This window comes from Bombus pascuorum, chromosome 15 (genome assembly GCF_905332965.1).
Source record: "Bombus pascuorum chromosome 15, iyBomPasc1.1, whole genome shotgun sequence".
NCBI lineage: Eukaryota > Metazoa > Arthropoda > Insecta > Hymenoptera > Apidae > Bombus > Bombus pascuorum.
In genome coordinates this window covers 7,382,220-7,403,787 of record NC_083502.1, presented here as the reverse complement: position 1 = coordinate 7,403,787, position 21,568 = coordinate 7,382,220, and the positions used below count along the sequence as shown (strand labels likewise).

General features: G+C 42.1%; 1 protein-coding gene across 15 annotated transcripts in view; it reads left to right on the top strand.

Annotated features, from left to right (window-relative positions):
• LOC132914430 (polypyrimidine tract-binding protein 2) overlaps nt 1-21,568 on the top strand; it is a 442,018-nt gene that overhangs the window by 118,882 nt on the left and 301,568 nt on the right. Inside the window, exon 1 of one of the 15 annotated variants that reach the window (XM_060973545.1) lies at nt 20,692-20,712. The exons of the other annotated variants lie outside the window; for them this stretch is intronic. The gene's annotated coding sequence lies outside the window, so the exon portion shown is untranslated. Of the gene's footprint in view, nt 1-20,691; nt 20,713-21,568 lie in introns of those variants that run through there. 15 annotated transcript variants of the gene reach the window in all.

Sequence of the window (21,568 nt, the reverse complement as noted above, 5' to 3'; positions counted from 1 at the left end):
AATCAGAGAAATTTAATTGAGACGATATATGACTAAACTTGGAGCGCAGTTATAATAATTTTTTCAAGCCTAAAAATTACCAGTTAAAGTGATAGGAGACGAACGACTGAATTAAACAGAAACATATTGAGGATGAAAGTTGGCGAGGCAACGAATTTATTAAATTTCGCGATTTATCGCGAGTCTTAGGCGGATAAAGCGAATAAGGTGAAGAGCGTGGTGGCCGCTTGTCGTGTTAACGCTGTTATCGACGTTTCACTGTCAAGAACGACAGAGTAACACCTGTTTCCCGTGTTCTCCAACTTTTATCTTCTTATCCGCCAGTCAGTGTCGACACTGACGCTAAGTAAATAGAATTTTCTTTTTTCTTCGCCGGTTCGGCTCTCTGAATGAACGGTAAGCTTCTTGGAAGCTAATCTTCGCACTGATGAAAGAAAGCTGCCTCCACCTTGACCCAGAAGAGAAGCAGCTTATTGATTTATCCGTTTATATTCCGTTCAAAGGGGAATTGGATTGAGGAAAGAAAAATTTCTCGACTTTTTTCTCCTGCTTTACCTTTGCAATACCTTTAGCGTTTGTTCAAATTATCGTGGTACGTGTTATCCATCGAATGGAAGTTGGAGTTTGGTTGGAAATATATGCGAATTGGTCTGAGAGAAGCCTTAAATTTTTAGATTATTTTTCAAACATTTTCTATTAAATTCATCGAGCAATTGTTCTAGAGAAATTGTTCGAGCGAAATCTCGCGTCTTTGACCTCAAAAATTCGCAACTTCGAAAAAGAGAACAAAACGAATTTTTGTACAAAGTCGAAATGAACCGAAATCGACAGGAATTTACGAAACATTTGCAAAATATCTATGTATATCGTTTGGTTTTGAACATTCTGTGTCGTCGTTGTCGTCGTCATCGTCGTCGTTCTTTTCCATCGACTCGTGGCTGTTATTTTTGAACGGTGACGCGTGGCTTTGTTCTTAAACGCGATTATTCGGCGTGGCGTGAAATCATTGCGAAACGAACGGCAACAGTCTTCGGCAACAGTGTGTCCTGGCCGCGTTCGTACGGACGCATCCGGATTATCGGCGGATTGAATAATTCAGTTCGCTGATGAAATCCAATGGGTTGTGCTTTCCGTTCCACGATCCCGCGCTTTGGCCGCGTTGTAGCTGTTGAAACAATTTGCGTAATCGATAACGGTTAATGGTAGCCAGAAAACTGTCGATCATTTGTAACGATCATTTATAAATGAACCATTCTGTGGACACGTAAGGTCTCGATTAGCAAAATTAATACAAGAATCGACTCTAGGAATTTTGTAGCCAATGTGCAACGAGTAAAATCATCGATAGCCCGTGCAACTGGCAACGAGATATTGGCTGCCAACTAGTATCGCTCGATTGTCACGAAAGCGATATGGAGACGAATATAAATATTCTAGCCGAAAGAAAAATGTCAGTACCTCGTAAAAATTATTCAAAGTAAAGGTTGCACGTATCTATTTTAAGAGCCGAGAACGTTATCGTATTATCTCGAGCCGTTGAAAACGATATTTCGTAAGAAAGAAAGAAAGATGAAATAACGGATCGCGTTCTCTTCGAAATTCGCGAGAATAGCCAGTACGTGCCAGTACTTTTGATCATCGCCGTATTTAAATACACGGGAACGCGCGTGCCGAAAATTGCGCGGATTGAAATTTGGATTCGTTTACGACACGTGTAAATGCACGTGTCTCTGCATACACGTGAAATAGGAACTCGTAATACGTACACATGTTTCCAGCCCTTGGTTACTTTTATATTAGCCGAGAGTGAGCGCACGCTTTTATCAGCTTATCTTTGAAAGCGACGGTAAACATTTGAATTATTAAGACCTTCGGCTGGCGCTTTATTTCTCTTGCTTCTCTTCTCTCCTTCCGACGTCTTTGTGGCCTTCCTTTTAACAAAGGGGTGAATAGGGTGTGGAAAAGAGCGAACAGAGCGAAGGATCATTGGGCAGAGAGAAGAGAAATCTTGAATATCAAAGTTTTAACGAATGAGCGATCGTTGCTCGAAGCAAGTGGAATAATCGATGAACGGCGTAATCGCAAAGAAACTAGAGAGGACATTTTTCTCAGTTTACGTAGTTTGCGCAGGATCGGCAGGAGGGTTGGGATTTTTGTTCAAAGACTCGGTCATAAAATAAATAGATTTAAATCTCGATCTTTGGTGATATAAAAGGCGAGGGGAAATTATCAAGGTAGTGGCGATCAGTCGATAAGTTGCTAATTCTATTCTCTGTGGTTTCTCCGAAATAAAGTTTTTCATACTTTTATCGAGCATAGTCCTCTAACTGTATCGCAACACTTGAGATAACACTCAAGTCGAGTGTGGAAAGTCAAGTATTTATATTAGTTTAGTCCACGTTATTGCTGGTATGTGTTACGTCAACACATATTATAACACGGAAAGCCTAAATTCTCTTCTTGCTGAGTCAATCAATAACTACTAAAGATAAAAATACACAGTCTAGTGCTCTGGATGTCTAAATATTTAAGTACCATTATAGCATATTCAAAAATACCTTTAACGTGTTATAGAACTATTAAAACTCTATTCAAGCGACATTTTTTAAATTAATCTTATAAAAATGTGGATTCTAGTATCTCGTAATCTATTTTAAATTATATAGTTGCCTAAATTATGCTCGTTATCCTGGCAAATCTTTCGCAAATTTTCTCTACAACTCGACGCACACAAAGGATCAAAACCTTGCCAGACGATCGGAAGCAGCATCCTTCCATACAAGGTTTGCTTTCACCGAGCAGAAAGGGAAATGGTGAGGTTCTTTCCTTTGTTCGGGGCCCAGTTTCTGGCCCAGGGGCATACTACAGCCTGATTGGCCCTCGTAAGTGCTCATTGTTCACCGACTCGGCCTACCTGTCTCGTTTCGTCGAATTTGCTTTCGTGGAACGCTAGTTCCAAAAAACTTCGGATTAACCTTGAACGCGGCGAAAGCGCTCGAACCGATGTTCCATAGAGTGTTTCACGATTTATCCCGTCCTAACGCTACCGCTGAACGTTCTATCGTCATTATTTTTCTACGAATTTCTCATTAAATTTCTTGCTGACGCTCGAACCTTCGATCAGTATCATCGAGTAAATTGTAATAGAAAATATACGTACTACGATAATTCGCATCCGGTATTCCGAAAACGATTTTCACACCTAGACGTTCCCGTGTCAGTTTATTATTTTCGAACCGAGTCTTGTCATCGACATTAGGAATTCTTGCCTCGAGGCTCTCGTTAATCTAACCAACTTCTTTCCACCGTCGTTCAACTTGGCAACGTATCGCAAGGTAACACGACGTAAACGCTATACCAAGACACAAAACTCAACTTATCAACTTCGTTCCTCCAAAACATGCCTCGTACACTCTTCAGAGAAAGTTGCGACCCTCGAGGCAACTTACGCGCTTATCCAACGATTTCTTTCTACGAACTTTCGTCTCTGACCTCGAGCTTCGATTCCTCTTGTTAGTTGTACTCGCGACAGCTAAAGTTAACGTACCTGGTCGTACGAAGAGGTAAGCGAATGCTACGATAGAAGCAATGGCGCGTCGATATCTTTTCTGATCACTGTACTTCAAATTTCAATAATTTAACCGTAGCTGTCGTAGCACAAGTATTTATAACTATCTGATATCAATCAGAGTTGGCTGTTATTCGCTTCCACTTTTTTTTTACAAGTATACGCAGATACCGGTACGACTTTTACGATTAATTTACCAAGTGAATAATTTATCAAGAAATAATGAACTTTTTAATCTGGCCTTTTGAAAAATGTTAATTATAAAAGCCAATGTTTCAACGACTGAACAATGTAGTTTCGAAAATATATCTCACGCTCGGTACCATTTCTATCCTCGATATAATATATAAGTATCTCCCCATACAACGTATAATTTTAGTCGAATAAATTATTATCTGAATATGTTAGTCGATTAAATTTGTACACCAATAATTTCTTATTTCATTAATAATAAATTCTTATTCGGATAAGTACTTGTTCCATTGGATATTTATTCGTCAGTGGGGAATAAAATTTTGTCCAGCGGCGATACCAATTGGTCGTGAAGATCAACTTTATCAGATACTGTAAATGCAATAAATACGAAAACGTGGCAATATATTCTCTGGCCCTTGGATGCACTTCAAATTTGAACAACTTATCCGAAGGTATCGCGAGGCACCTATAGCTGGTCCGATACCACCCGAGAGATAACTCGAGAGTTAACGTTTGGTCGTGTCGTGACTTTGGTGTTTCTTGGTCTCGGTTCACCGGCTTTGTCGATCACTCGGCCAACGGAGGAAGGAAAACGCGGACACTCTGTCTGAGCAGCCATATACAGGCCCGAATGGAAAAGTGAAAGTGTGTTGCTGGGTCAAGTGTGCCGCGAATCCTTGCGTAACACGTCCACCGGTAACCTTATTCCTCCGATAATCCGCGATTTCTAATGCTACGCCTCTCAGTTCAGGAAGAAGGACTTTATAGTCTCCAGTTTCTCTGTTCTTCGGTGAAAATTGATCGGTTGCTAGGTGTCCAGTATTGCTCTTAAGAGGAATTCTCTTTTTTTTTTCCCTGAACTCGTGGATTGGAGTTGTTTGGTCGACCGCGGTCGGATATGGGTTTTCTTTCGAATCTAAAGAGAGATTAGAGAGTTTCTTAGGAGCGCTTTTTCTTTCGTCCTTCGCTTCGTTGTTACTCCGTCGTTACTCTCACTCTATTCGAAGAAATTGGAATTTTCCCTCTTGTATACGATATGATATATGTTAATAACTATCGTCGTTGATAATCAGTGAGAATCTGGCGCCGTCGTAGACGGTTAAGTTTCAATAATGGAATAAGAGAGCGTCCTAAAATCACGCGATTTCAGCTTCAGCAGTTGGAAACGCGTATGCGGTATAAACGAATTTCGGCAATTTCCGATTTCGTCAGTGGAATACCGTGGAGGAACGTAAAACCGCGTGATTATTTATTTTGCCGTTTACCGTGAAAACAGCTGGCGATCTGTTCTTAATTCCACCTTTCTCGCGTTTCCGATAGATCTCTCGACCAAGAGAGAAGAGTCTCCTTTTCCTCCGAAGCTCTTATTTTAAATCGCTTCGAACGTAGTGGAAAATATTTTCAATCGACGTCTTGTTCTAGGAAAATTCTTATCGAACGTTTACTGGAAGCGGAGGTTACGCAACTTGTTTGCACTGTGTCATTTCCGAAACTGTTATTTTCAAAGACTTGGCCAATGGAAATATTTCAGCGTTATTTCGCGTAATTGGGGTTAGAATGTATTCTTCGATAATATTAATGTAACATTGCGTTTCACGCGATCCTTCGATTCAAACTTGAAGCATCGAATCGTTCATTGTTTAAATAGCGATCGAAAGAACTGTCAGCTTGTTTTAATAAATACAGCGGTGTGCAAATACTTTTCGTAGCCACTGCGGCTTTCAAATCTTGCAAAGGAACGAGTCGTTGGTGGAAACACGACGAAGCAAAACTATGATCGATATCTCGTTAAGTTGTATATTTGTAGGCGTTTGGCCGCGTTTGTAGTCGTTTCGGCTCGTATAACGCGGTGGTTGTTTAGTCGAGAGCCATCCTCCTATCCTTGATTCCGCATGTTCCAATGTTTTAGTCAACTGCTTTGTCGATGACGTTTCAGAGAAGGTGCTCGATGATTGGAGTATTTCAAGTATCTACAATTATTCAGTTGACTTCTGCGATTCCAGATAAAATTACGTATCTTTTAATTTATTTTATAGAATAAGAAGTTTAACGAAACTCGAGTTGCAAGTTTATTGCAACGTTCGCCATCGATTTTTGCGTATGAAAATGGAATATCTTAATAGTTTTTAAATCGTCCAATCTTGCCACGGAATCGCAGAAGCGAAGCAACCACGAAGCAATCTGTCGCTCACCGCGAAAAAAATCTTGAATCTCATTTTATTCCACGTAATTAGAGAGGAATATTTCTTTGTTTTCATTGAGAGAATTCCAGTAATTTCCGCGTGTTTTACGACGAATGCAACGGTAAATGATTCTCCGATGACGCCATGAAAACAGAGTTACGCGACGTTGAAAAATAACCACAGCGAATGCTCAAGAAATACGTATTCTTTGGTCATAATCTTGTTATCCTGGCGACAAAAAATATTGAAAAAAAGATTTGCATTATTATATATGTAAACTCGTTTCAGTAAATTTCAATCAGCGAGTAGTATCTTTTTGCAGTTTCGCGTATAATTATTTTGTTTACTACGATATGTTACGCAAGTACCGTTGCCATTACGTAATAGTATTTGTACGGAAGAAATGTTTTTATAAATTTTGCTATATTTCAGATAAAATTTGTACTTTTTCGAATGACAAACGTTCGAAAGCGATATTTTACGTTTATTATAACACAGAAACGTTGCATATTCGCAAGCTCGCTAAATGAAATTCTAAGAATTTCGCTGATTAAATTTCACCGATTCGTTAATTCTTATTTCTCCCGATTGTCGTAACTTCTCCCACTATTTACACAGGAATTAATAAAATTAATTGCCGCTATGATATCTGCGAGTTGGGTATTCTGCTGGCGATTTGTCGACGCGCGTGTCACTTTAATTAACATTATTACCCCCCTCCCCACGATATCCGAGTGCCTTGATGCGTTCTGATTCGCAAGGTTCTTCACGGTGAGATTAATTAACATCGCAAATTGAAACGGGCAAAAGGAAAGTTGGATGTTCCGTTTCGAGAGCTCGATGGAACCCGTGCGTTCCCTCGAATAACGCATTATTTCGAGGTCAATGTTAAATTTCCTTATTTTCGTTTTACGTTAAAATTCCGGAAGGTAATCTAACGTAATCACTTTAATTGCGCTGATAATTATTATCGTAAGCGTGTTACGTATACGTAATATGTAAAGCAATTGTGCTTGAACGACGAATGGAAAGCCAAGTTTGCTAAGCGTGTTTTGTCAAGTAAATAATTCTCACGATCTTAAGAAATCGGATAACTAACGTCACAATTCGATAATTGTCGATTTAATGTTAATTTAATGTTAAGGGAAGAATCGGCAAGACAAATTACTCATTGCGGTATAAAATGATTCAGGCTTTGATTAATCGCAGCTCTTAAAGTCTAAATCTCGATTATCATAGCGATCGTTATCCTGCAATTTAGGAGATTACACGACAATAGAAAAGTCAGGCATTTCGTATTCCTTTCCCCGTTTCTTTCAGATTATCATCTGTTCAGAGGTTTCAGCAACTTTCTCAGAGAAATATTTGTGGTTGCTCAGGAAAGTGTGAAAAGTATATCGAGTATCGATATTCCATGCAAGACCAAACGTAAAAAGATTGTTTAATTTTTTAGGAAGGGAAAACGTTGGTGTCGACCAACGGTAGGGCGGTGTATGTGTTATTTAGATGGAAACAATCAAAACGGTATTTACGTGGTATCGCGTGAGAAGAGTAACTTGCAAATTCCTGGTGGATGCGGCACCAAGGGAGAACTGGTGCGATCGAAGAAAGTGAAAAACATCATTGACGATGACTTGGTCGCTATCGCGGTCGCCGGAAGTTGAGAACCTCGATATAACGTATGCATTATGCGTCAGCGTCGGGCCTGTCTGCAGAATGCAGTCGCGTTCGATCGAAAATATTTTCCTGGGTACATCAGAATTCTCTATACGTGGCACGGAAGTTCCCTTAAAGATCTCTTCACCACCGGACGTGACCTTGTACACCGTAAAATAACCGCGTTGGTTCGTCGATTGGAAAACGTGCCGGATCCTTCGAATCTTCCTAGGCAAATATCATCGTTCACGCGTGGTGTTCGATCGATCGAGGCCACCGTAGGACAATTTTCAACGCATCGTCGACTGCGAGCGAAGGAAACGTTCGTTTTCAGGTTTGCCCAGAAGAAGCGGGCTGACACGTTCCACGTTCCAAACGTCGGAATACGAGTTACAACGTATCGTATTAATAACACGATTGAGAGCCGAGAACAATCGCAAGTATGTTGACAGCATCGACGATAGAAACTTTGAAACGTTTCGTATAGCGCACGTAATATTTATAGAAGGTACTCTACGAGTCGAATACTTTTGCGAGTTACTGCCATTCCCGGGAGCTATCGAGTTACGTAAAAGCAGACACGTTATTCATCCACCATTCCATCCCAGCACGCAACACGCCTCTTCCCTTTCACGCGTCATTTAATCGCGTTGAAAACACCTTTTTCCCAGCGAAATTCTCCGAACACCTCAACCTTAACCCTGATGATGATTTCAGCGAAGATTCGACGACGAAATTCGCGCGTCTCGCTATCCTCGCGTGCGTTCCACGCGCCTTTTCCCGTACAATATCTCGTGTCAATTGCGTTCTTCGAGTATTTCGAGCCACGTGACACACCTTGACGACCTCGCGCGATATTCGAGCTGCGGACCAAAAGTAGCTAACTCCGCCTTTTGAAATTGTAGTGCCACGACACGCCTTTGACTGATTTTATCGCCTATAACTTTATCCATTTTCTCTACTTTTTGTTTTAATAACCATACAACTGCGAATTGTTCGCAAATTGTTTACCTAAGTACGAAACTCGAATCTGTAAAAATATCTAGAACTTGAAGTTTGTAATTCTGAAAGTTCTGAAATTCCGACTACCGACGATTTTCGAATTCTATATTCTAAAAATATCATAGCAAAGAGCTTGTTAACCACCGTGCAAATTGGTCGAGAGGTGGGTCGACAAATAATTTCAGAACACTAAATGACCGTATGTGTAACAATACACGAGCTTTCCACGCGAAACTTTCATTTAATTCAGGCTGCAATCGGAACACGGCCGAAAATAAACGTATCACGTTGGTAAATTGGCCTGTGCCCGCTAGCACGCGCGTTAACCGAGTGACACACTGTTTGGGGACACAGGTGAGACCATTTTCGCGTATCCGGTCATCGGACGGTCATATCCGGACCGCGTCGCTTCGGTAAATAGATCGATTCTCCAGCGTCGCGATTCTTCGCGTGATTGTGTCGCTTCCGTATACCCAGTGTGAAGAAAGATACAAGCTAGCACGACGAACGAATCGTTATCGAATAGCTTTAGGGTGGCATTGACGAAGCGACGCTTTTTCAAGAAATTGGACTCGGGTAGTAATTTATAGGGGTGAAATAGAGACCATAAGGGAGGGGTCATAAGGAATTAAATTTCCACTTTTTACGGGGGCAAGCGCCTGAGTGAATTCTTAGAAAGAAAAATAGAAAAAAAGCAATTTATCGCTTAAAATGTGAAACTTAGTCCCAATCGTTGAGAACGAAACATCGCGATATAGCTATATAATTGTAACCAAAATTTCAAAATGCGTAAATGCCAGAATTAATCCCTACAACCTGTTCATGTCAGAGATATCAAAGCAACGGTACGAAAAAATCCTGATATACGAATTATATCTAATTACGAGAGAATTCGCAGTCGCAGCCCAAAAAACATGCACGGTTCGCTCTTTGCCACATGTTAGCTCCGCATCCTACACACACATACACACTCGCCCTCGGATGGGCTTTCATCCGGGGCGCCACAGTTTTCGACATAATTGCGCGTACTAGCGGTGCAAACAATAATCCCTGCTCGTGCAAGGGAGGGCTCGTGTAGCAACAAACAAAGCGGTCGAGTGGCCCAGGTAGCAAAAGCATTCGTGCAACGCCAGTGGAAAGCCAGCCAGAGGGGAAGGGATGGTTTCGAGAGGGATGGAAACGAGGGTGACGCGAAGGGCAGGTACACGAATTTACATGCAGCCGCGTTGACTCGGCTTTAATAATTCAGAGGGTCGACTGACCAACGGTCGACAGCGACTCTGCGGTCGCAGGACTATGCTGCTGACACGGCGAGAGGAGGAGACGGTCACTGGCTAGCCTCTTGGGCGATTGGTTTTTACGATTGAGAGGTGAGAACTATCGTCGACTGATGTATCGTATGCTGGCTAATATACGTGTTTCTCTGTGCGTAACTATTCTTTCGTCGTACGCAGACTGCAACTTTCGGAAAATACGGTAGAAATGAATAGTTTTAATCGGAGTTTGTCAATTTCCCCCGCTATCTGTTCTTTCTCGTTCGCATACCAGAGACTCACGGCCAGATGAGTTCAGTCAACTGAGCGTTAATTGAAATTTCGTTCGAATAAATGAAGTTCTACTTTACGACCTAATAGCCTGTAGGAGAGGTTTTGAGTCCTCGAAATCGCGAGTCAGGGACCCGATCGATGGAACTCCAAATCCGGTCCGTCCCTCAGATTCTTGTTTGTACATAATATATATCGTAGAGGAAGGGTAAGAATATTAAGGTCCAGTCTGGACGATCTCTGCCTTTGATGGCTAAGGATGCTAGAGGTTGCTCGACATAGGAATTGATAAAAGTGGTTGGACTTTCTATAGATACGCTGCGAAATATTACGAATTGTTTTGCGTTAAATAGAGAAACGGAAAATTCTGAACCGCAGCGGATCGAATGCCATGAAAGCGGCCTGGCAGCGATACTAGCGCCACGCGTTCGTTACTAGCGCGGAACACCGATAAGCCCAAGTCCATTTAATTTCATCGGCGCCCGGAACGTTTTCGGATTTAATGAAATTAATGCCGGTGGAGTCGGGGCGCGATTAATTCATGTGAAACGCAACCGCCGCGCCTACCTACCTGGCAACGGGAGAGCCGCCGACCACAAAGCTAGGAAACGGGCTGTGCACAAAACCGCGTAATAAACCGTCAGTGGTACGCAAACGTCTTCCATGAAGATAGAAATGGCGAGGTCGGTCCATTAAGCTTCCCGGTGCTGTTTCCGCTGTATACCTGCGTTCTGCATTTTGTTCTTCACCTGGAATTTTTCCAGCCTTTAGGCTAGACCAAGGTTTCTGTCAATGACGCGAGAGAGAGTGAGAGAGAGAGAGAGAGAGAGGGGTATCCGTGTTCTCATTTCTTTTTTTTGACCCTGCTGTGTTCTTCCGATCATTTTCGAGGCAATTATATATTTCTGACGTTTCAAAAGACTAGAAACAAACGTTAAAACGAAAGCAACATGGAAATGTAAAAATTCCGAGCTCGTACCAGGACATGTCTATCTTCTACATTTCATAATCTTTAAAATTACTACGATAAACGGTATTGGTGTGAACTAATACAAAAGAGACAAACGAGTAAGCGTATCATTTTATTTGTTTATCCATCGAATACTCGTTGCCAGTGTCGTGTGTAATATTCATTAGCTGAATTGAAACGACGACCATACAAGAAAGCACCGTTAGATAGTTCACGCAGCTATGAATGACTTTACGCACTAGCACATACGTATCGGTCGAACGACGAAGCTCGACCCGAGGACTAATCAGTCATTTCCTTCGTTGGAAAGAACTGACCGAAATATATCATTGGATATAACTGTTCCGTTCGACAAGAGGCTTCACGAGTGACGTGGCTGGCCATCGCGATCCTGCTCTAGCCGACGCTTTATTGGCTACTAAATATTACGTATCGTCTATCGAACTATCGGCTTAAATAATGGAAATTGATTTTGTATGATACAGAAGTAGGCAAAAGTTCGTGGAAATTCCAAGCTTAACGTACAATTATCGTAGCCACCGCAGAGATCGCACCGGGCAACAAATCTAATCTGGTAAAAAATCTGGGAAGAAAGGCCTGCGGCAGAAACAGCGAAACTGGGCTGGTGGCGTTCCAATCGGAAGAATCTCTAGCAAATTGGCACACAACACGCGAACTAACAACAATGGTTAAAGCTCGGTGAACGATGTTGCTAGAGAATTTCACGCGGAAGAATGGGCGCAGGGTGGGCTGGTCGATCCACCAAGAATAGGTTTTTACGGCTAACATTCGCGGCCCGCCGCGCCGCGAGAATTATTTACTCGCGCCGCGTGGCAGAAATAGCGCGGCCGGAAATTTATTTATCCACTGTCCCCGCTGTGCGCGGCATCCGCGACGAAAATACTATTTCCTACGGAAAGTCGATTGTCGTATGCCATCCGCGTATGCTCTCGGAAGCTACGTTCGCGTTTACTCTCAAGCGTTTTTATTATTGAAGTGGGTTTTAGGTGAATCGTAGGTTCACGTGGAATGGATTTTGTGAATTAATGCTGGTCATTTACCTCGCGGAGAATACTGGTCACGCTAGAACAGCGTAGTAGACTTATTTATACATATACATCAGGTCGAGTAACAGGTTCAAGCCGTGTTTTCTCAAAAGAGCCCACTAAATGTACTTTCATACGAAATCTATCTGGTGTAAATTGTAATATGTATCTTTTGTTAAAAAAAATTAAACGCTTGCATTTTTCCATTCTTCGGGTTGTTTGTTTAACGTTACCCCGACTGCTCGCCTCGATATAAATCCGATCTGATGTTGGTTTTTAAAATTACAAACAGTTTGTGTATCGTATATTCCATTTTCCTTTAATGATTTTCCAATCGATTACCCCAAATCACCAAAGAATAGGAAAAAGTTCATTCGTCGAGAGTGGATTGGAGAGTAGGACGGTTTGACCCATTTAAAAGTGCATCGATCCCTTTTAACTGGTAAAAGGGTGGTGACGCGGCGACTGGCAGTAGGTGTCAGGCAAATTCTCGTGGAGAACGGCAACGTCGCCCGACAATTGGCAATTAGCCGGTTGGAGCCGCCGCGCCGGGTCAATTGGACCCACGCTTCCAGCTTGGATTCGCGAGTCCGGTCACGTCTTGCCATGAAATTACTCGTTGGTACACGCACTGCTGCCGTACATCCTCGCTGTCCGAACCCGACCTTCGTTGCCTCCGTGACTCTCATCCTAGTACACGTGAAATCAAACGAACCTTCGCGCGAAAAACGACGATTTTCATACGAGATCGATTTTCCACGTAAAACGTATTATTCCGGCTTCTATGGAAAATAGAAGAATCGCCTCCCTGTAGGAGTAATTTTATCATGCAACGACTTTTTAACGCGAGACGAACGACACATTCCTTTTCTACAAAAATCGAAATTGCACCTTTAAGCGAGTAACTCTGCATTTCCATGTAAAATACTTTGTTTCTGTCAAAGAATCGTAATGATTTTTATGAGAAATAGACGAACTGGATTTTTATTAGGACAATCTCGCTACGAAATAGAAATATCGTGCGATCTGTCGACCTTTGTACGAGTAATTCCGCTCTGGAACGACCTTTTCACGCGGAACGCTCCGTTTCTGTGAAAAGACCGTCCAACGACTAGGAAAATGAGAAGTCATTGACCTTTAGGTATAGGAGTAATTTTGCTATTAGACGGTGTTTCGATACTAAACACGTCGATTTTGTCGAAGTCACGTTATTATTAAGATTAGGATTCTTCGAGAAAATACGTACTTAATTGCCACGTATAGTTGATAATTCCGTATTTCGTTCTTATTTCGTGGAAATACGAGTGAAATGAAGAAAGATCGAATCGAAACACGCTTAATGGAATCAAAGGGATCACGTGTTCTCTATAGCAATCGTTAGTTCCGAGATTATTGGCGAACACAGAGAAGGACACGGGTTGGAACAAGACGTTCACGAGGCGATAGTTAATCAGTGGTCAGGCTTTTTGTTCGGTGCAGGACAAGAGCCAGAGAACACAGACATAAGTTTGCCGGTGCACGTTCGTCGCTCGACATATGGCAGTCCTCCAACAAGTGGCAGCGAGAGCCCAGTGTACAAGCTTTATGGCTTCGTGTTCGTCGTCCATTGTCTGCGTGACGCGTCGCGTTACGCCTGTCCCTTTTGAGAAAATCGCGCGCATTGTTTCGCCCCGTTATTTATGGACTGCCAGTTTTACTTAACTTTATTTGCCTAGATGTTAGGTTGATTCGATGAATCGTAGGAGACGAATTATCATCTCGAGAGTTTATTGCTACAGATTTGGAATCTGAAACTCGTTACTCGAGATTCGACTTTCAGGTTTCGGCATTCCAAGTTTGCAATACTTGAGATTTGGAATTCGAAGCTATGCGAATATTTCGAATTTGGGATTCGGGATTTGGAATATCTGCAATTGAACTTTTAAAGTTTGGAACACTTGGAATATGGGATTTATAAATCGGAGACTGGAATTTTCGAATTAAACGTGTACATTTGACGATTTCGGAAATTGAACGTGAAATTTCAGACTTGAAATCTGCTGTCTGCGAGTTAATACTTGGATATTTGAATTTAGAACCTCGGTCCTACCGATATGCGTGTCGATCGAAATTTTCTAAGTTCTGAATCCTGTCTACGATCGATCGATACCAATTGAGAGAGTTAACTTTATTTAATTTAAATGTACGATTTTCCCGTGCGACGCACCAACATCCGGCGTGTCCTTCGCCAGAGGACAATCACATCGTCGTTGATCCCGACACTCCCAACGTAGTACACGCGATTGTAAGTAAAACATTGACCAGCGAAGGTCAAGGCGAGTGTTCTACCAGTTCCAACAGAGGGGTTTCGTAGTCTCCATTGTTCTCGGCAAGCTGCCGAGTCCGGTGATTATCTCCAGACTATCTAAACTCCCCATCGCGTTATGGGAACGTAGGCAGCCAGATCTTTACTATCTTTGTTCGTAACTTTTTGCGGCACCATGCCCAAAGCTTAAAAAAAGAAAAAAAAAAAAAATAGCAAAGAAGAAAGAATGACGTCACCGATGAATGAAACATAATCGAATGATTTTTCATTCGGTTTTTTGGTGCTGTTAGTTTTAGGAATTACGCAGCCGTATTTGGGGTCGATAAATGGCACGACTAATGAAATTTAAAAATACATTTTTCAAGTTGTGCCGCTATCGATGCCAAGCAACGATATCATATATTAGACGGTCTGATATAGCGAGGAATTTTCGCTTAATTCGAACGACCTGTACTTTTGCCGCAGAGTGTACACCGTCACATACTAAGTCGCGATTTGAATTACAATCGGCGCATCCCGGTGTACCGTCCAGTCGAGTCGCCTCTCGTTAACCGCCCGCCATTCTTATGTAATTTTATGCTAAATTTCCGCCACCGTGCGCCTCACGCCTCTTACATCAATCCCCTTTTCCCATGAAACTACGCTCTCCGCGCCAATTTCTCTCCTGTTGCTCCCTTTTCGTCTCTAAGATCCATTCCTTGTTTTCCATTTCTCTCAACCTCCCTTTTTTCACCAAGCTGCTCTTTATTCATCGATTTTCCTTCTTCTTCGTTCTTCCTGTATTTTCGGTTTTATATTATTACGCAAGTTTCTTTTGCCGGGGATATTTTACATCGTCTTATTAACAAGGCATCCCAGATACTTCAACGGAAATGAGTTGTTCGATGAATTAGAATTTTAAGTTACCGTTTGGAATTTTTAATCTCTATTCTCAATTTTATTTATTATCACTGTTGTTATTGCTATTATAATTATCGGAATGGAATATTTAAAAATTTAAAAACGAAAAGTCTTTACAAATATCGGAGGTAGCGCGAATTCAAGTACATTTCGTAATCACGGAAACAATTTTTATCCGGTACGTTGCCTCTCGAAGGCAAACCAAAGAATTGGTTTGCCGAAAAAAAATGCTCCAAGTCGGTATGGAATTTCTCTTTCTTCGGGCGCTTCCTTACCGCCAGCGAACGAACAAGCATTCTACTTTATCCTCTCGTGGCCAGAGAAACGAAGAAGCTCCGTTTGCCGTGGAATCGATCGGAAAAAAGTTGAAAAGTGCCGCCTCTTTCGAAGACGTCATTCTCTCGCGAAACGTTTAAATGCCGAAAATATATACTTGCTTAATGCGCTTAGATAGCAGAAAGAAAGAAATCTAACTTTAGATATGCTAGATTTAGTACAGTTGACAGACGTAAATCGTATAGTCGACGAACAAACTTCCAATTTACAATTCGTCGCTCTCCCTTTTCTTAGTAGCCATCTGCATATTTTGCTGCCTCCGTAGTTTCCTGCGGGATTACATCTGGCATACAGTTAATAACGAGTCTTCAAAAGGTTGACGGTTATGAATAAATTGAAACTTCATTGGCCAGGTTGCAAACTCATCGGTATGCAAATTTTCCTACGACCAGCCGTGTCCCTTCCATTCGAGACACGACCATCTTCTCTTTCTTCGTCTCCTATGCTTCGCTCTTGCCGATCTTTTTCTTCTTCGAAGAACGGTGTTGTCCTTCCAACGATTTTATTCAATTCCTCCTTACGGCCGCTGCAGTCAGCAGCTCCAATTGCGATTACTTGGGTTAGTTGACATTGGAATTTCGTTGATAAGGCGCGTTGCTTGGCTTATGCTTAACTACGTGTATGGTTATCATAGTTATCCGTGGATGGAACGTGAACGAGCGGAGTTTGAAAGTCGAATCCGAGCGTCTGGGATATTTCGGATGACATTTCTTTGTATCATCGTCAGAATCGCTACAGCGGAGAACTCCCTTTTACCAAAATGATCGATTTGTCATTTTTCAACAACTTTCAAATTTTATTAAAATACTTCTCTGACGTAACACGCATCTGACACCGACAGCTCTTTCAATTCGTAAGTTTCTGCTATAAAGAAGCTACATTTATAGCGTATTATAATAAAGCGTCTTTGCAGTATTCTATTTTTATTTATTCTTTTCGTCACGTTCCCTGCCGATGTAGAAAAATATGCAAACATTGAAATAGCATTTACATACTTTATTTGGTCGGTCGACTGCCTGGAAGTGCAACGCGATGCAACGAGTCTCTTTGAAGTTTAAGCACGGTTTGGAAGAAACCAGAATAGGCGCGTAGACTCGTAGAAGAAGCGCGTGTTTGCATTTTGGCTCCACGGTTTAAAGGAACTGTCCTCTCCTCTATAAATAACAAAGCGTTCCAGAATTTAGAAAGTGGCCATTATTTGGCGGAAAGGCGAGAATTTATGGTCTCCGCTAGCGAAACGAGGATGCAAATTGTCCTATTAAATGGCCAATTGATGCTGTAAACACACTCTCGCGATGCTTCTTCATCCGTTCTAAAGCTTCTTAGCACATTAATCGTCGTAGAAGTTGTACTATGTCTTTTTCACGTTCAAAGAGACGAGCGAGACAATTTGATCGTTACGATCGCGAGAGAACGAAGAATCTTTGTTATTTCTTTCTATCTTGCAACGTAAATCCTTTCATCGTCAGAGACACGTGCCTAAGACAAGTTGACTATTCGCAGTGATTTTGAGAAAACGAAGAATTTTTTACTCGAAGAAGTTGTTCTTTCGTCTGCATTGCTCGACAAACGATGGTACGACAACTTGCAACAAAATTAATAAAATCTCGCCCGTATTTTCAAGAGTAACGCGAAGCAATTTTCCCCCAACTCTGTACCCATTTTCGCGTCATAATCGCGAACAAAATAAGAACAGAATTTTTTTTAATAAATTACTCTACCCTTTAAAATGTACGCTCGTGTTGCAAAAGGGAGAGAGGAAAAAGCAGAAGAGCACATTCCGATAATTGATAATCCTGCTGTGGCCAGGTGAAAACACTGGTGGGTTCATTCGGGAATTGAACTTTCGAGGCAAGATGGCGGTTGGATCCGGGGCCGATTCAACGATCTATATTATTCAAGCGGTAAACGCGGACAATCTCGTTCTATTTTCTTTCGTGGCCCACCGACGGTAGAGAAATGTGAATTATTGCTCATTACGGACCCGTGAACGGCGAATGGAGGCCGACTTGCATGAAAGGTAGCGTTAAAGGGGCAGTGGGTGGGGATGGATAGGCGCGATTATAAGTTGGCGAGATAATGGCGGCGCGGTACTTTTAATTAAAAAGGCTGCCGCCGACGCGAATTACGTTAATACGGCCGGAACTTGCGAAAATTTGTCTCCCTGTGTTTCGCGGCCTGGTGTCCTTTCGTTCTGAATGTCGCCTAGCGTTTCAATCCCGCGAATTTTAGGTTACGTCGTTGAGACGAAGAATAGAGGCGAGATTGGGCGCGTCTTGGGGTTACGTCTGACAGTCAATGCTAGCGAGACTGCAGCGGAGAGTAAAACGCGCGGATACCTTAGTCTCTCCTCGTTCCATTCGGCTTTCGAATCGCCGATGTCTGATTTATTCGTAGTCGTTTAGGCGGTATAATTTCCGAACTTTTAACTTGATATAATTTTGTTATACTCGGCTCTATCTCGTAGCGAATAAAACTCGTGCTTCAGCTTTCCAGCCAGTTTCATCCTCCTCGTCTTTCTACGTACAGCGTCACGCAGAAACTGGAGTCGAAGGTTAAAGTTGCAGCTTTCACCTACGACAACTTGCCACTGCCTGTGACTTGCCCTCTGGTCTCTGTACGTCCTCGCCATCTCCTCCACGACTCGCGCGTCTCGTAGACCGTCGAAGCTACTCCCTGTACAGTGGCTGCAAAAAGTATTTGCGTACCGAGTATTTGACGGGAGAAAGTTTAAAGTTGCCAAGTGAATTTCTGTACACGCACCGTGCGTTCCGCCCTTGTCAAATACGATTCTGTTTTTTCAAATTCTGTATTCGTGGCAGCGCTTGCTTTTAAACTTTCTCTCGTCTCCTGTATATTAGGAAGCTTCTTAAAAACATCTTGAGAACTGGCCCCTACTTAAACCAGCCTATTTCGAATAAAAATTCCAACCCGAAACAAGGATTTGATATCGCAGAAATGAAATATAGAGCCTGATGAAAAGGACGCCTCGTTGAAAAATAAGAGTACTTGGGAGCAAATACTTTTTCCAGTCACTGTAGTTCGGGGAAAAGGAGGAAATTGTCCTGGGAGCGTGTGCGCGCGGGACAAAGGGAACGCTTCCGGCTAGGAGGGGTACAAAGTGTGCACAAGTTCTCCTTCTTTTCACTCTGTTCTTCTAGTTACCCCGTCTTGTCTGACGGTTTTCGGTTGGGGAACGAAGACTCGTTTTTCTTTCCTCCGAGGGCGTTCTGACGTGGTTGCTCGTTAGGGTAATGGCCGGGTTGCTTTGTGGCCTGTAGATTTCGGAGTGAATCGCTCGGGGTGGAAGTTTTCGGAAAGGGGTTGCCGACGCTGGAGATAATAATCGGCGGAAGATGTTGTTTAGGGATTGAGGAAGTTGGGGTTTTTTTTTTTAGGTATAATGGGGGGTGATGTGCATTATGATTGTCAGAGTGTGTTATAGATTACGCGTTATTTTGCACGATGTTTTATATTTTTTATCCTATACTGTATTGTATTCTACATGTGCTCGGGGATAAAGGTAGCGGGAAAACAGCGATGATGGAGGTTAAGTTGAAGAAATCGAATTTGGTATACACGTATGATGATATGCATTATGGCTCTTACGTCGCGTTTTGTTGTACAGAAATCTTATAACGAAATTGAAAGAGAATTTATGCGATGTATCTCGAAATTTAGAGCACGAAATTTTTATGATAAATAATCGTCCAACGCGATGTTAAATGAGCTACGAATTTTCCAAATAACCCACGATTACAAATACGGGACGAAAGACGTATAACTGGCTAATTTCAGTGTCGCTATTCCGTGCATCGTCTTTTCTTCCGTTTTAGCAATTGTTTTATGGTAAAATATGGCAAACTAATGACGGAGCGTTGCACGGTGCAAGAGTCGGATTGTTGAAACATTTTGTCAAAGTAATTCTTAACGACCGATCACCTGGGTGGCCCGATGTAATTGCACCGGATCTCTCTCTATGCAATTTCCTTAAAAATCGCAATCGACCAACTAAAAGACGTTATCCCAAAAACGATAGCGAACGTACTTCCTGAAACGTGTGACAATGATAATAAAAAATTCGATTGAGAGGGCTCACGAGGGATTAATAACTGACTATATATTGGAAAGACCGCTGTCTTTCTATTTCGTTTAAAAGTTATTGCCAATGAAAGATTCATCGAAATTTGACTCCATTCGCTTATCAACGCATCGTAGTTTTACGTATTATTCGTAATACTTTTCGTCGTTATTTCGTTCGTTATTATTTATTGGTTAATACCGAACGTCCGATGAATTATGAACAACGAGCGTGGTCGTACTGTCGACTCCGAACGGTGAATTCCGGTTGGCCGGAGATTTTCATCGCGTTTTATTTAACAGGCTGACGCACGTGCGGCGGCTGCTTCTTGCGGCACGTTCGCGACACCCGTTGACACCAGGCTGACCCTGGTTTTGATAAAACACGCGCCGGAAATTTCGGCACCTGTTACGCGCGTGTAATGGCGCCCGGCGACATCGATGTCGCACCGTTTTGCCCCCCTTTCGATTAACATTCTGTCTATTTAGTTCTTTCACCGCTGCTCCACCACCCCCCCTCTCTCTCTTTAAACGCTTCAACGATTTTGGAAATTGTGAAATTTATTTGGGATTTACGAAATCGCAAATAATATCGTTTTACAGTATGATAGTTTAAACGACATAACGCGCGATAGTAAGATATTGATACACCGTTTCGTCGACGATACGAGAGTAGTATCTCGATCGTATTTCGTTAATTGAAATAGAATTTTCACTCGCTATTTAGCAAATATTCCAAGCAACGAATCGAAGTAAAATTGTCATCCGTTAAAATCTGTTGAAATTCTTTGGAAAAACGAAAATTAGTTGTCGGTACGCTATTTTGCATACAATTCCCGGTGGATTCTAACTTTCTCCCTTTTCTGTGTTTCAGGTGAGTTTGCTGCCCGTTTCCTGAGCAACCCAAAGACCTTTCGTGGCGAGTTGGTGAGTTAAGGCTAAAAGTTTCGTAAGAATCCCTGCCGTTAAGGGATCGACGGAGGGTCTGACCGAGCATATTCGCGTATATCACCATAAACACGACCCTTCCAGTGTCTATGAAGAAGAATCGCCCCTCTAATGATCCTGGCACGTAAAAACTAGGTCGACAACTCGAACACGAGAGCAAATAAGGTCATAAGCTTGCGAATTAAAATCGATTATCGTAACACGTGCAACCAAAATGAAAAAAGGTTTCGGTATAAGAATTAGTAGATTACCAGTCGCCAGTAAACGACTATAATACAAACAGGGAATTTCGAATGTTATCCGAACGTTCGTTGATTAAACCTTCGTTCGAATCCATGGTGTACGCTATAGATCGGTATAGCGACTGAAAGACAATATCGATTTTAAAGGGAGAGGTATCGAGTCGCAAGAAACGTTGTGTTTTATCTTACTGTAGATAAACGCGCGGGATTATGTTTCGCTGATGCGTTCCTAGGTACTTTTCCCTTTGTTTCTTAAAGAGTATCCTGTCGATACAGCGTCTGTGTAACGTGCGTTCGAAGCAATCGGATCCGTATTTTTCAAAAGCGTTTGTCAACTATACGACGAACGTGTCGTTAAACGCGAGGAAACGTCAAAGGTTTTCAACTGGTAAAAAATTCGACGATGGTAATCGAATAGAATCAGCACCGAGCGAGTCCTTCGCGTTCAAAACCTCGACAATTTTTTGAAAATGCGATCGAGAAGATAGTTGAAAAATGGAAAAAAGTGGTGGAAAGCGCCGGTCGATTCAAACCAAAATAACGAATTTGTTTCATCGAAGGTTGGAGTCGACGTTACTTATAGGACGATACGA